Here is a 15,263-nt window from a genome sequence, read left to right on the forward strand (position 1 = left end):
TCAAGTTAATTGTCATGATAACTGAAATTATATAGAGCACAATTTAGGTTTGACCCAAAAGTTTAAGCACATTTATATACTTTTTTTCTAGAAAGTTTACTATGAAAAATCATATTAATATTATATACATGCATTACCTCAACCTTTGTATGCTTGTGATTTCCATATTGTGCAACTACAAATTAGAATCCTGTCTATACAGTTTGGAGTACTTAAGTATTAGACTGCTGTAGTTCTAAATCAATTTGCTCTTTATCCTCACTTCATTTTGACAGAATTCCTATAACTTAGCATGCAATAAATTATGTTGTCATATTTCAGTATTTTTACAACTAGGCTTATCTTCTAGGTAAGCAATTAACCTATGAGGAACTAAAAGTTCTTACTGTGACTTTTTGTAACTGCTCAAGCATGCCTGTGTGCAGCTAAAATATTGTGTAGTTCTGGAGGGATGTGTTATAACTGTGAATAACTGGAGCTTCTTACTCTTCTAAGTTTTCAACTCAAGATGATTTACTGTAGCTTTTTACTCCTCTAAAACAATTAAAAAACAAAAGATTGCAAATGTTACATTAACTGAATTTGAAACAAAAATCACAATGTAAATTATAGTTATAAATTATAACTATAAAGACTGAGTATTACTTAAAGAACCATTACAAGATTAAAATATTCCCAGTTTAAAATGTAGCAGAAAAAACACCACCCCGCAACAAAAGAAAAGAAGTAAACTAACAAAGTTCATAATGGACATTTGGATAATATCCAGTGCATTTTACTACATTACGCAGCTGAATGTCAGGAATAGGACACTTCTTGCATTCTTTCTGTATGCAGAACTCCCACTGAAACTATTCTGGACCATCTCAAATACAAACTGGGTCCTTAAAAGCAGGCTGCTTCCCACACCCCACACTTCCTGTTCTTGTGTAGCAAGCCAAGTACATTTGTTACAATTATACTACCACCTTCGTGCATAGAAACCTGAGCTTTTTGTGGTAGTTTTCAGATGACCCCTCATGAGGAATAATATATTTGATTTAAAAACAGGACAAAACTTGAAGCAAAAGAAGAGCAAGGACAAATTTGTTCAAACTCTTAGTGAGGAAAGTTCAGAATTTAGGGCTTGATTTTCATTCATCTCTTAATTTTCCTCACAAACTATGAATGTTGCCTGGAAAAAAATGTTAAAATGGAGGGGCAAATGTCAAACTTTGTCCACTATCCAGAGATTTCTGCCTTCCCCAGGCTCACAACAAGACAGTTGTCTTGTATCCAGTGAGTAGCTTCACCCAGGCCAGCTATTCTCAGCCAGGGTGATGCTGGAGAGAGGAGATAAGTGCAGGCTCAGGTGAGACGGTAAGTGCAGGCTCTTCCCTTTCAACTGCTCTTCCTTCTCCCTCACCCTAGCTCTCCTCTACCCCCTCTAAAACTCACTGCAGTGCAGGCTCGTTGCTGGCAGCTGCTACTCCTTCCTGGCCACTCTTCCAGCAGGTTAATAGTATAACAAATATATTAACAAATACAGTATATTAGTTTTTTTAATGGGATGCTGCTCAATTCACAAACGTTATGAAGAAGTGTCTCAAGTCTAAAAGAGTTGAGAACCACTGATCTAGACAAGCCTAAAGTATAAAGGTTGATGCTACAAAGTGTGCATGGCATAAGATGTAGAACTGGGAGATAGAAGCAAAACTTCTCCTCATGTTGTGGACTATGGAGCAGATGATCAGCTCATATAAACTGTTACAGGATCTGGTTCCTGGTTCATTACGTATTACACTACACAACCTATGTTAATTTATTTAACCAAGATAATAGCTAATATTTCTGTGGAATCCTGGCTTTTTGGAAGCCAATGGCAAAACTTCTACAGTGGGCACATCTATAGAAGATGGTACTGTGCAGTGATTACTGTGCATTTATTTAGTACTTGTATAATCAAGTACTAAACAAATGCACAGTAACTGGAGTTACTGTGCAGTAGTGCTGGCAAATGCCTTTTTAGTGATGCTACTGTGATGCTACTGTGCAGTAGTGTATTAGCACTGTTTGTGTTCTGACATACTACTGCGCAGTATTATTCGGCTATTAGCGTCTCGTGTAGATGTACCAAGTTAGGTCAGGATTTCATTCTTGATCTTTTATTGACAGGGTGTTTGGTGTGCCTCCTGATCAATAGCAGGATATGGAGTATTCAAATCCCTATGGCCAGCACAACTAGCTAATGGGATTCTCCCATGTAGTCTCTGCAGTGAGCAGCTCAATCACTTCAAGCAAAACATTCCTCTACAATCCCAGATCTGGAAAAAGGCCACACACTACTGACACCACTTAAAACCAGTTCTGGTATACTGTTTTCAGAGAAACAAGGTCTACATTTTCGGACATGATGCAGAAAATAGTTTACACTACTAGACAGAATTTATATCATATTGTGGACCAGAGTTGAGGACAACGAATGGCACATTAAATCCATTGCCCTAGCATTAAAATAAATCAAAATGGACCATAAGCACTAACAGAACTCAAATACAAAAATCACTATGTTTCTCAACAGAAGACACTAAGGAAGGTGATTGCTAGAATGATACAATTCGTTTGCTACTTATTTTTTGCTCTGTGATAGGACAGAAGCAAAGCTGCACAAGGGAACATGTTACACACTAGTGAAAAGTCTCTGTGGAAGTCTTGATGATCTTAACATTCATATTCAGAAGGAATATCATCTGTCTAACACAAAACAAGAACTTTAATGTAGTTCCCTGGGTGTGCCAAACCTTAAAGAACCATTATATTGCTACATGTCATGGAACAAAAGAGAATAGGAGATGCTTAAATCAAAAGCATATGGAGCCAGTTTGATCAATTTGAGGAGGTAATTAGCCCAACCCTTTTTGTTATTTTTACTTATAAAGAATAAGAAAAGTTGCCTCCAACTTTTATAAATGCAACAACCTTTAACAATTGAAACTGTTTGACAGGAAGGGTCTGAATGGTATTCCCTGTTTGAATTACAAGATAAAAAACCTTCAAAACTCAACCTCCCAATAAATTTAAGAGCAGGTTTTCCTGATTCTGTCTCATGCTGAAATGGCCAGTTACATTTTTCTCATTTTCTTCCCTCAGAAACAGACACTTCTCCTGTTGTCTTTAAAGGCCTTGCAAGAACCCTGGAAAAAAAAGCTACAGGGGGTTGTGGAACATATCAGCATTACAGAGGAGGAAAGAGAAAGGAGGGAAAAACCTAAAGATAAAGATCTCTCAGACTCATCAATGAGAGATGCCCCCATAAATCTCAGGCCAGAACTAGAAACTGTATCCTGCTGATTGTCTCTTTATTTCATTAATGGTTCCAAGATGCTAAAAGACACTCACTGGAAGCAGTTTAATAGCACATTGTTGGAAAATTGTTAGTGCCTTAATCATACAAGATCATTCTGAGGCTCCTTGGGAATTTAGATTTGCACAGCTTATTAGGATGTGACCTTTCCCTCTGATTTTTTATTTTAAGATCAAGTTAACATGCAATTTCCCCAGTGGGAGTAGCTGTGCTTCCTTCACAGATAAGGAAAATAGTAATGGCAATTCATATAGAGGAACTTCTATATTTCTATAGTACAGACAACACTGCAGTCTTGACAGACATCCAAAGCATTCCTAGAGGTTGAGAGGAAAATCACATGCTACGTTAATGAAAAAAAAAGCCCAAAAACATAATCAAAAGGTATTTCCCTGAATCTTTCACCCAATTTTTTTCAACAGCTAAGTCATATGACATTAAGGTTGAGGCACTTTGGAGACTTATGGGTCCCAACAGTTAGGGTGATGCCACTGCTGGTTGTGAGATAATTTTGGTATTAATTGCTTTCAATCTGGACCACTATTTTATGATACAATTTTGAAGGACCCATTATCCTCACTGAATTCTCCAGAGCTCAGCTCTGTTTCTCTGTAGCACCAAAAGTGTCACACTTCATCACCATCCCAGCACCTCTTCTCTACCAATTTATTTACTCTTAACTAGGGATCCAATGAAAGTGGTTGGACTGGTGCAAGAGTAAAAATTTATCTGCTGAGTTCCTGCCCAATTATTTTTCTTTGCCCATTTTATAATAGTATAATCTTTTCTCTGTACCCGCAGACCCAAATTTCTTTTAATTGAGTTAAAATTTTCAAGTAACATGCAAATACATGAAGAAATAAATAAGAAATAAATGGAAGTTTTAGTGGTACTGCATACATCAAACACATTTCTACATTCTAGGTTTTATATGAATCAAGATTGCAAAAGCTCACAGCTTTTGATTATCAAATTATTTCCTTGGCATAGTAACACTCTTGTTGAGGATTAGATCAGTGGTACACCAGGAAAGGAATAACTGAAATAAAGAAATTAAATATTTTGCCTTTTCAATATTAAGGGAAAAGGATACAGGTATTATACATTGTGGCATTCCTATCCAAATAAGCTTTTCTCACAATCATAAGGTAGTAAATAGTGAAATAAAATAAACATTTTCCTTAAGTGTTTAATTCCCTAGAATAATCTTGTTAAATTAATACATTGGCTAAGCGGCATAAGTTTTTATTCTACATATGATCATTTCATGACGTGAATGCTGTCACAACACTGGAGTCAATGGAAAAATGGAACAGCACAGGTGTTCCTTGAAATAAATTTGGTGCAAGCCAATCTGTCTTAAAGCAGCAGGAGTCTCTAATCAGTGAGAAATTATTCACTAGATTACGTGAATCTATTTAAGACTGCACATATTAAGGTGGAATCCTCACTGCAAACATGTGAATTGTCCTAACTATTTTGTGCTTTGTAACTGGGGCAACCAAAGTTTAGCTTCCTAAAATTTTCCTGTGATTACTATTACAATGGCCCCTAAGTATTTAGATTTGCATTTCCAGAAAGAACCCTTCTTTCAAAGACTGACAAAAGATACTGGTTTATTGATTTCAGAAGCAAGTAACTGGCAGCCCTTAAAATCAATTTAGATTAAGGGTAGGCCCTAGGAGTTAATTTGCAATTGACCTGAGGCTAATCTACCTCTTGGATAAGTAAGGAGGGTCATTATCTAAATTACAGGTTTAAAGCCTTATATAAGGAATATATAACACAAGACTAAATGCATTCAACCTAATACAATTCATTTAATTAATCTCCACAGTATATTGGTGCTCTGTGTATCAGATCCCAAGTTTTTAGTAAGAAGCTCAATACAGTTAATATTTTACAGAGACTTAAATAAAAACACTTGGCAAATTATAAAGCAAGAATAAGGAAAAGCAATCTGTTGGCTAACCTCATTATAAATGGCACTGCCCACATGTTTGAAAAATGATTCAGCCCATGCTGTATGTGTTCCTTCTGCTGTGACACTAAATTTCTACATAGGTGCATAGCGTAGGTGCTAAGAGTTTATTTACAGAGGGCAGGACCAACCTTGCATGTAAACACATAAAGAACATGATAAAGAGCTTTGTGTCCCATTAGTAATTTACAGAATTATGATTTGCTGCTCCCAAACACACCTATAATTGAATTCTTCTGTCATAAAATCACTGGGACCAAACAAGTTCTGATATCTTTTATCAAGCCTCTTTTTCTCATCATTTGTTAACATATTTATTATGGACCTTTTCTTCTTTTTATAGATTCATTTACTTTAGTTATAAATTAACCTTGGAATTTACTCTCCCACAGATCACAAACTCCAGCTCCTTTATTCTGCTTGCAAAAGTTTCAAGCTTAAGAATTTATGGTTTAGAGCCACTTTGAACAACAGTTGATGATTAAAATGAGTGAAAAAATGAGCTTAAAAATTCAGATTCAATATGCATAGAACTCAAAAGTTTACATGCTTTTTTGTGCCTTTCTGATCTAAAAATCAGGCTAGGTATAGTTAAGGGGGAACATGTTCTCTTGTGAGATTTCTGGTGCTTCTTTCATGGTTGACAAATATAAAGCGCAATCTAAAAATTATTACTCTGGATAAAAATTCCATATGTATCAATTGAAGATGTATGCTATTTCCCAAGTTAGACAGCATTTTTCCAGAAGGAGATCCAACTTCATTTTATCCAATTAACAAAACATAAATATTTTTTTAACACAATAACAAAAATAATGAGCATCCAAAACCCCCACACATTTTTATTAATGTAAATTTTTAATATACAGCCAAAACATTAGTTTCAGATAATACACCAACCATTTGCTTTATTACAGTCTGTCTTTCCTACATGCAAAACAGCTTAAATTTTGAGGCCTGATGTAATATTACTTTGCAAGGTAAACCTGGCTTTTCTAAAATTTCACTCCTGTTCATACTAAGAATTTTCAGTGAAAAAAATGACTTAGTGATGATTCAGAGAACTGGTAATCAGACTTACAGAACCTTCTATCCCTAGGTCACTTTAACAGATCCAGCTTAGCCTGGCTGTGACCAGGGCTGTTATATATACTGTATATAATGAGGTAGTAACTTAATCTACTTCCTGGTATATATGTCTTCCTCATCAAAATACACTCACAAATGGCACCCATGTTTTAAAAGCAATGTCTCTGGACTTTTTAATGTTATGTATATTTATTCTCCCATAAATCACAAGTTAAAAGGTTCAGTAACCTGTACATTATCAGATTTTATGTATAAGTAATGTATTTGTCTCACAATTGGGGTTTTCCACTCTTAATCCACCTTCCAAGCAAAAGGAGCTTGATTTTGCTTCTCCCATAGTGTAACAATTCTACTCATGAGGTTACCTGACAGTCACCTGAAGTTAAAACATTTTGTCTCTCTAATTTATAATATTCCATAATTATCAATAACATCAAATACATACAACTATGCCTGGTGTTCTTTGAGAATTTTATAACTGATTAAAGATACGTTCCCAAATACTTCATTTATTTAATTATGTACCATAGGTCACTGCTGTATCTTTGTTTTGTCTTTGCAAAATATGGCATATTTTGCTTTTTTAACAGAATCAATTGTGATATAGTGGAATAGTCAAAATAAAATATCTCAACTTTTACAACACATGTGACTCTTCTATGGTAAAATAAAGGCCAAGCTGCTGAAATATAAACTGTCAAATATCTTAAGCTTAAAGCTTTCATATCTTTTGAAATATAAACTTAATTTAGCAGTCTTTTCCTGATCGTACAAATCACATTGATTTTAATATTGCCCTTGTTAGTGCTGCATATTTTGAAAAAACAAGACTTGTGCTCTTATATACAAGTCCCACTGTGCAATGGAATCAACCCAAGAAGCCCGTAATACATAACTATAGTCCTGGTGAAGTCAATGAGTCTTTAGGGTAACCTGAACAGACCTGAACAGAGCCCTCTGGAGGATCAGAGCCATAAACTGTGCAAAGTACCATCTACTGCCACACCTTGTGTACACAAGCTCATAACTTTGTTTGCGTGGGGGGACTTTCACTCAAGGCAGAAGGAATTTTCAGAACAAACAAGATGTTATTTATTCTTTAAAGGTGACCTGAATATTTCTGCATCTAAAAATATGATATAAAGGTTGATAAGTATAGGACAATAAAATGTTTTGCCACGGAAGAAGCAATAACTGAGTGCCTTCCAAGGGTTTAGCTATAAGAAAAACAGGTTTTGGTCATTGAGTACCCAGAGGTATGATTTTTAAATCAAGACTTCTTTTAGATCTAGAACAGCCATCGCTGGAACTGTAGTGGATCTTGCTTATCTTGGGCCTCAGGTAGGGAGAAATTTGAGAGAAAGGAAGACAAATGCAGAGAAAGGAAGAAATATTTTGAGGCAGGTTGGTTTTAAATTGGAAAGACTCCTGGACAGTAGAGCAATAATTGCAAGTATATTTTTTTAAATATGAAAAAATTAATAAGGATTGAAGTTTCAACAGTGCCTAAGCACTTTGGAAAGGAAGCCCTATTGACCTTCCATGGTATTTCAGCTCCCAAGTTGCTTAGGTACTTCTGAAAATGTCTAATATATTTATGTGAGAGGCAAAGATTTCTTAGAGTGATATTTTTTATTTGACCAACTGTGTATTTGGGATGGAGTTAGATAAGCTTTCAGGTAACCTGAGGAAGAATGTCTTGGTTTCAAAAGCTCCTGGTCTGCTCCAACCAAACATGGCCCCAAGCCGCACACAGTGCCTGTGAGCACCATGTGTGGTGTGTCCTAGAGCATGTGGTGAGTACTGTGCAGTAGCCCTGCACAAAGTGGCTAGTATTCGCTTCAGATTCAGCCAATTCAGGGGACAATGATTCAATTTGGTGATCTGAATCGCTGTCCTGAATCGATTCAGCCAAATCTGATTTGGAGATTTGGTCACAGCCAAATTGGCTGAATCTCCAAATCAGCCGCATCCCCTGCCTGCTCTCAATGGCTGTCCTGTCCGCTCTCCCAGTTCCCAGCTTTTTGAAAAAAAAAAGCCCCCAGTCATGGGCTGCTGCCAGGCAAGGGGGTGATCCCTGCTACCCCCAGTTGCCCCATGCTGTGTACCCCCGCCTGCTCCTCCAGCTCCACCCCCATGGCTGCCTCACCCACCCCAGGTCCCAGCCCTTTAAAAAAAAAAAAAGGCCCCGCACTCACTGGCTCCTGCCAGGTTGGGAGGGGGTGATCACCGCTGCCCGCCCCCAGAAGCCCCAAGGCTGCTGCAGCAGCCAGTGAGACTGGGATTTGGGGTTTTTTTAAAGGGCCAGAAGCTGGGGTGGGCAGGGCAGCCATGGGGGGCCTGGGAGAGCAGGCAGAGGTCAGGGGGCTCATGACAGAGCCCCCCATGCAGTGTGGGGCAGTGGGGATCACCAGCCTGCCTGGCAGAGGCCAGTGAGTGGGGGCTTCTTTTTAAAGAGCCAGGAACTGGGCCCAGGTGGGGCAGCCATGGGGAGGACTGGGAGAGTGGAGGCGGGGGTTGGGGGGCACTCAGGGGGGATGTGGGAGCAGGCACAGAAATTGGGCCTGGCGGGGGTCCCCCCATGTTCCCCTCCTCCCTCCTCCAGCTTCCCCTCCTCTCCCCCACCCCCCTACTTACCAGCATGGAATCTGGGTCCAGCTCCCTGATGCAGCCAGCAGGGACTGCCTGAATCGCTGAAGCTCTCTGAATCTTTTCCAAAACAATTAGGAGAGCTTTGAATTGATTTGGACCTTTTCACTGGTCTCCTGATTCGATTTGGATTTGGAGATTTGGTCACCAAATCAGGCTGAATCGCCTCTGAATTGAATCAGCAGCCGAAGCTTTGCATAGCCCAAGTGTGCAGTCCAGATAGGGTGGCCACTACATGCAGCACAGCTGCTGCACCGGCCAGGCTGTGCCACACATGATGCCCACTCCAGTCACTCTGGGATCTGCAGGGATCTCAGACCGGCTGGAGCAGCTACCAGGTCGGGTATGCTGAGGGAGGGTAGAGGGGAAAGGTGAAGGAGAGGAGGTCCAAGGGCCAGATCTAGCCCATGAAATGGCCCTGCATGATGGGCATGCACTGTGCCTCCTATGGGTCTGATCAGACCAGGGGGCTGCATGGGAGGCCAGATAGCAGGGTTCCATGGGCTGGATTCAGCACTCAGACCATATGTTTGACATCCCTGCTGTAAGATATTACATTTCAGTATTATCACCAGTCTGTGGTCAATGCTCTTACAGATTGACCACAGAGGAATATTAACACAATTCCTTATTACATATTCTTTTTCTCCCAGATTTGCCAAACTGGGGCAGCCAAAGGGCTATTAGGGCCAGCAGCAACTCCCCTTACATTGGTAAGTACCTGAATGCACTATGTAGGGGCCTGACAGCTACCATGAAACCTCTTACTTTCTTTCCTGTCCCCCATGAGGTACAATCACTTATGCAAAAATAGTACAGATGTTCTTCCTGGGCTGAATAGATTCCATTTTAGACTGTGCCATCTCAAAAGGCATAAAGCAAATTGGTTTCAATAAAACTAATTAGGAAAGGCAGAAATGGAAAAGTTATATTACATTTGTCAGTGCATATTCTTTCCAGTAAACAGTATTTTCTACAATATAGTTTTAATATTTTCTCCATCTAATTGAGAAATCTGAATCAGTAGCACCTCTCCCACTTTGTGGAGGAGCACCTCCACAGCCTAATACACTGCATTGTCAGAAAGCCTTTTTTTCCCAGTTTCCAGACAAAACTGCCTTAACTTTGTTCTCTTATTCTTACCTATACCATTATGCATTAGTCTTACTTTGTATTTTCTAAAGAAGTTTGAAGGAGTTAGATCCTCAAAGCACATTGGGCTACACTGAAAATGCCAGTCCTAAATAATTATTTTTCCTGTTTGGTATGATATTTGCATCTTTTATGTACTTCTTGTCATGTTGCATGGATGAAGCCATAAATAACTCTTTTTGTGGTAATTTAATCCTGATACTCTGCCTGGCAACATGGAACCCCAAACTGAATGCATTATTACAGGGAATATTGTGATGTATCACCTTTGTAAACTCATGTCTAATTTGCTGTCCTCTACCATACTTGGGGTAACCCCCATCTTCCCCTACTCCTCTTCTCCCTCCTTCATCCCTCTCCCTTCAAATGCAGGTCTGGGAAGACAGAAGAAAAAGTAAGCCAGAAGAGCCACCCTCATCTTTCCCGGCTTGGTTTATACTTAATGCCCACAATACTTGGAGGATGCTGAGCTGACCAGAAGCCTGATTGATGCCTTTCTGAATAGTTTGTTAATTCCAATACAAACCAGTGACTAATTAAAGGGCAGGCAGTTTATACCAAGGCTCCTACTAAAAGGTCAGACTTCAGCAAAAGGTTATGGTTGCCACACAGGCTGAATGACATTATGCTATGCCACACTTCCTGTTGACTACCAGGGAGTAGGAGAAGAAGTTGTAAAGTCTGAATTAGAAAATACAGCCATGCTACATTACAGAAGCATCAGTACTATGTAAAAGTATTTTCTTATTAGTTAAGTGTTATATTAAACTTACCTCAGTCTTTACTTCTGTACACTTTCTGTTTTACTGTCCTTAGTGACAGGGGACCTGGCATTTGTAGTTAGTACAGTTCAGGTTCTGGCAGAAGTAATGAGAAGTGAGATTGAATTTAAAAACCAGGAACAATCTCGAACTAAAACCAACAACCAGCAGAACTCCCAAAATACTGCAGAAAGACTGTTTTTGTGGCACTGGTATCATGCCTTAAACCAAACAGAGACAAAAAAATTAATAGGAAGCCAGATATAGGACAGTTTTGAGGCCAAACAGGTTCCACAAAGTATTTTAAGTGTTGAGTAGTGGATCTTATTCAAATGTCTGTATTATAAGGATTCTCTGCTTAATTCTTTCCTCTAAACCAGCACCATAAGAGATAATGTCTCCCAAACCTCCCCATAAACTCCCTCCCTCATAAATGTCTTGATTTTTTAATTCTCTCCTTAGCCACATTCTTGGTTTCTCTCTGGCTTTCTTTTTTTTCTACTGAGCCATTACAGTACACCAGGCTCAATTCACCACTACAAGAAACAATTATGCTAACCCTTCAGAACATAAAATAGCTCTTAATATCAGATTAAAGGTAATATAAATTCTCTGTAATACACTGGACACAGAACATATCATAGATTTGCAAAATGTTCCACTGTGCAATTTTAATTCTGGAAATATTTTTGTTTGTAAAAGTCAGTAGAACACACTGTTGATACTATTTTTATTTATTTTTTTAAACAAAGTTGATAAGCCACACAGAGCAAATTTCTGAGTCTTCATTTAAACTTTCACCTATTTAGAACTGGCACCCTGATAACCCAAAGTGAATGGAAAGAAATGTATGACTTTCAAAACTTCAGCATTGCATCATGAAGTATTAAACAGTGAATGATGTAGAGTTCAGCTGTCTGACGTGATTTATGTAACTTTTTCCTTGTACAGAAATCTGTCTTCCTCTACAACACTGGGAACTAATCAAAAGATGACAAATACTACATTCAGTTGGTGATGCACAGAGCAATGAAAATGGTAATATCAAGGCAATAATTGCATCATACAGGGTTCACTGATGAAATAATTTACAGGAATATATATATCTGCAAGGAGAACTTCATTTACAAAAAGATTTCTGAAATATATATCTACCAGAACTGATGTTTCCTCCAGGAAATAAGGATATACCAGAATGACACTAGAATGCCAACTGCAGTGCCCAATATTTGCTTTTTAAGACACTAAATCAATTACTTTTTTCATTGGTGGGGTAGCACGATGGTCTATGCCAGGGATTTTCAACCTTTTTTTAATAAGTGTACCCTGGGAGGGGGGGTTGCAAGTGGTGGAGCGAACACAGAGTGGGAAGGCAGCAGCACAGAGTGGCTCCATCTGCATGTTCCCCTGTGTACCCCCTAGGACCTTTCAAAGTACCCCCAGTGGTACGCATACCACCGGTTGACAACCCCTGGTCTATGCCATAACATATGCCATATCTTTGTATATTTTTCCTATTTAACCTAAATGTAGCCCATAATAGAGTGATTTAATTTCTAGTGATCTAAGTTTTATACAACGTGTTAGGCTACCCTAAGTTTAAAAATTCTGAAGATTTCCTATATGTAACCCTATCAGGTTGGTAAAGAAAGTATACACACTTATGTTAAGCGGGCCCAGTGAGCAAATATTTGACTACATATAGGCATATTGCTAGGAAATTATGTAAGAAACTCTTGTGGGTCCCTAATTCCTGATGTTATAAGGGTTTTGTTGCCTTTGTGAAAACTGCTACCCAGGTCAATGCAACTGACAATTTCTTATTGCAAGAGGGGCATGATGACAAAAATGTTACAAAATGAATTTGAGGTGAATGGTAGAATTAGATATGGGAAACTAACATTACATTTTATAATATGACACCAGATTCTCTCTTTCATAGTATTCAGATATTATTTTAAAAATCTACCAAAAATGAATAATGTTTTCATGTGATTTCCAAAAATATGCTTTTTTACCGGCTGTTGACCATACTCTTAGCAAACAACAAGTATTTTTACATAATTGTTAATAATTTGAAGCTTGCAAAAGAACAGCACAAAGAAGTACATTTTTATTTTCTGTCTTTAAGTCACATGCTGTCACTAACAATTGTAATATTATTTTTTCAACTTCATCTTACATTCAACTGTAAGAACACCTAGTTACTGAGACTTGATACATTTAAAACTATTTTACTTTTAACTCAGGAGTCAGCAATCTATGGCCTACAGTGGGATTCAGCCTGCAAAGAGATTTTATCCAGCCCACCATGCTGGGCCCGCAGTGGCAGTCAGCAGCTTGGGGAATCAATGGCAATCAGCACTCAGGAGAAACAGCAATGGTGGCTGGGCCACAAATATCTGAATGACTTTCAAAGACACATATATTTGGCCCATCATTGCTTAAAGGTTGCCAACCCCTGCTTTAACTGAGTTAAGTAAGCTAACAATGGTCTTAGTGCAGGGGTGGTCAAAATACAACCCACAGAGGGCTTTTGCCTGGTCCACTGTGGGTTCCTCCATTCTGCCTAGCCCGGGCACAAGGGGCAGCCCAGGTTGTGGCACAAGCAGCCATTCTCTTCCCCCCACCACTCCCCTGGGTGCAAAGTAGAGTTGTGGTGGCGTGGCAGCCTGACTCCATTTCCTGGCAGCCCTAGTGGCAGCAACTCCTTCTGGCTGCCACATTCAGACCTAGCCCCAGTGCCAGGGCACTCTGGCTCATCCAACCTGCACCCACCACCAGGGGCAGATCCTGAGTGAGCAAGGCACATGGTTGGGTGGCTGGGATCATGCCATGGGCTGGCTGGGATGATTCCATGGGCGAGCAGGGAATGGCATCTTAGAGCAAGATGGGCAGACAGGGCCAGGGCCCTGGGAGCTTGGGGCAGTGACAGTGCAGGGTTGGAACCCAGGGCAGAGTCACAATCCACTGTCTGCATGCCCTTGCAATAGGCATGGTTTTCACTGGCAGGGGCATGCAAGAAGCAGATCACAGCTCTGCCCTGGCTGTGGCTCCACGCTGTTACTGCCCCATGATCCAGGCCCCAAACACAGCTCCCTGCAGAACCACATGCCCTGCCTATGTAACTCCTGGCCAGTTTCCATGGAGACCCTGGGATCATGGGACTGTGACCATGTGGGGCCAAGGCTGGGGCCAGAGCCCCAAGTCGGTTGGCAGGGGTGTTAAGGTGGCTACTGGTCCTGTATTATACTAAACCATTCTTTTTTTAATCCCTCTGTCTCCTGTCTACAGGGCTGTTCCAAGGGGGTGCGAATCAGGGTGACTGTCCTGGGCCCCATGCTTTGGGGGGCCCCACAGAGCTGTGCGGAGTGGCTGCGGCCCCTCCTGTAGGGCCCACCTAATGCTGGTGACTCCATGCCGCTGCCACTGCTGGCTTCATGTCTGGCTGCTCACCCCGCCCCACCCCAGCCCCATCCCAACCACTGCTGCCAGCTTCTTTGTATCTGGGCCGTGCACAGGCTTAATTGCCCTGGGGCTGAGCCATGGTCACATGGGCATGCAGGAAGTGGATCATGGCCCTGCTCCAGGCCCCAGCCCTGTGCTGTCACTGCCTTGTGACCCCGCCGCATGATCCTGGTGTTGCCCACCTGCCCTGCTCCTAAACAGGGTTCCCCACCCACCCTCGTCCCCATCCCACATAGAGAGTTTTGGTGAGTTGTTGTGCTGGGGGCAAAGGGGTGATGACCCAGTCCACAACAGCTCAGCAAAATTCCCTATATGGCCTGCAGGCCCAAATAATTGCCCACCCCTGCCCTAGTGTAAATAAAATAATACTAGCTTAAAAAAATTATTTTGCTAGTATAGGTTATTTAATTCAGAGAACTGGTATGAAGTTACAGTGGCAGAAGAACTTTCCTGTTATGAAGGTTTGTTAGTATAGCTATAGAAGCTGACAAACACTTTCTAATACAGGCAAAAATCAACATCTGAAAGATTCTTTCAGTTGTCACCTCAAAAACTGTCTCCAACAAAAGAAAGGTACCAGATTGGTACAAGAAAGTTCTATCAGTAAGCAAAGTTTTAAAGACAAGTAAAAGAATAGCAAAAAACCCTCACATTCCAATAAATAAATAAATTGATCTACTTTTAAGTTAGGAAATATGTTCTTTAAATCAAATATATACTCAATCAATCAATCATAGAATCAATGAGTTGGAAGGGACCTAGACAGATCATCTAGTTTGACCCCCTGCCATGGGCAGGAAGGAGCACTGGGGGAGGGAGG

The 15,263-nt window shown here is 40.1% G+C and overlaps 1 long non-coding RNA gene across 1 annotated transcript in view; it reads right to left on the reverse strand.

Annotated features, from left to right (window-relative positions):
- LOC109311370 overlaps positions 1 to 15,263 on the reverse strand; it is a 211,349-nt gene that overhangs the window by 184,336 nt on the left and 11,750 nt on the right. Inside the window, exon 2 of the long non-coding RNA XR_002101492.1 lies at positions 10,988 to 11,071. This is a non-coding gene — a long non-coding RNA (uncharacterized LOC109311370). The remainder of the gene's footprint in view (positions 1 to 10,987; positions 11,072 to 15,263) is intronic.

This window comes from Crocodylus porosus, unplaced genomic scaffold (assembly GCF_001723895.1).
Source record: "Crocodylus porosus isolate Cpor-Errol unplaced genomic scaffold, CroPor_comp1, whole genome shotgun sequence".
Classification (NCBI taxonomy): Eukaryota; Metazoa; Chordata; order Crocodylia; family Crocodylidae; genus Crocodylus; species Crocodylus porosus.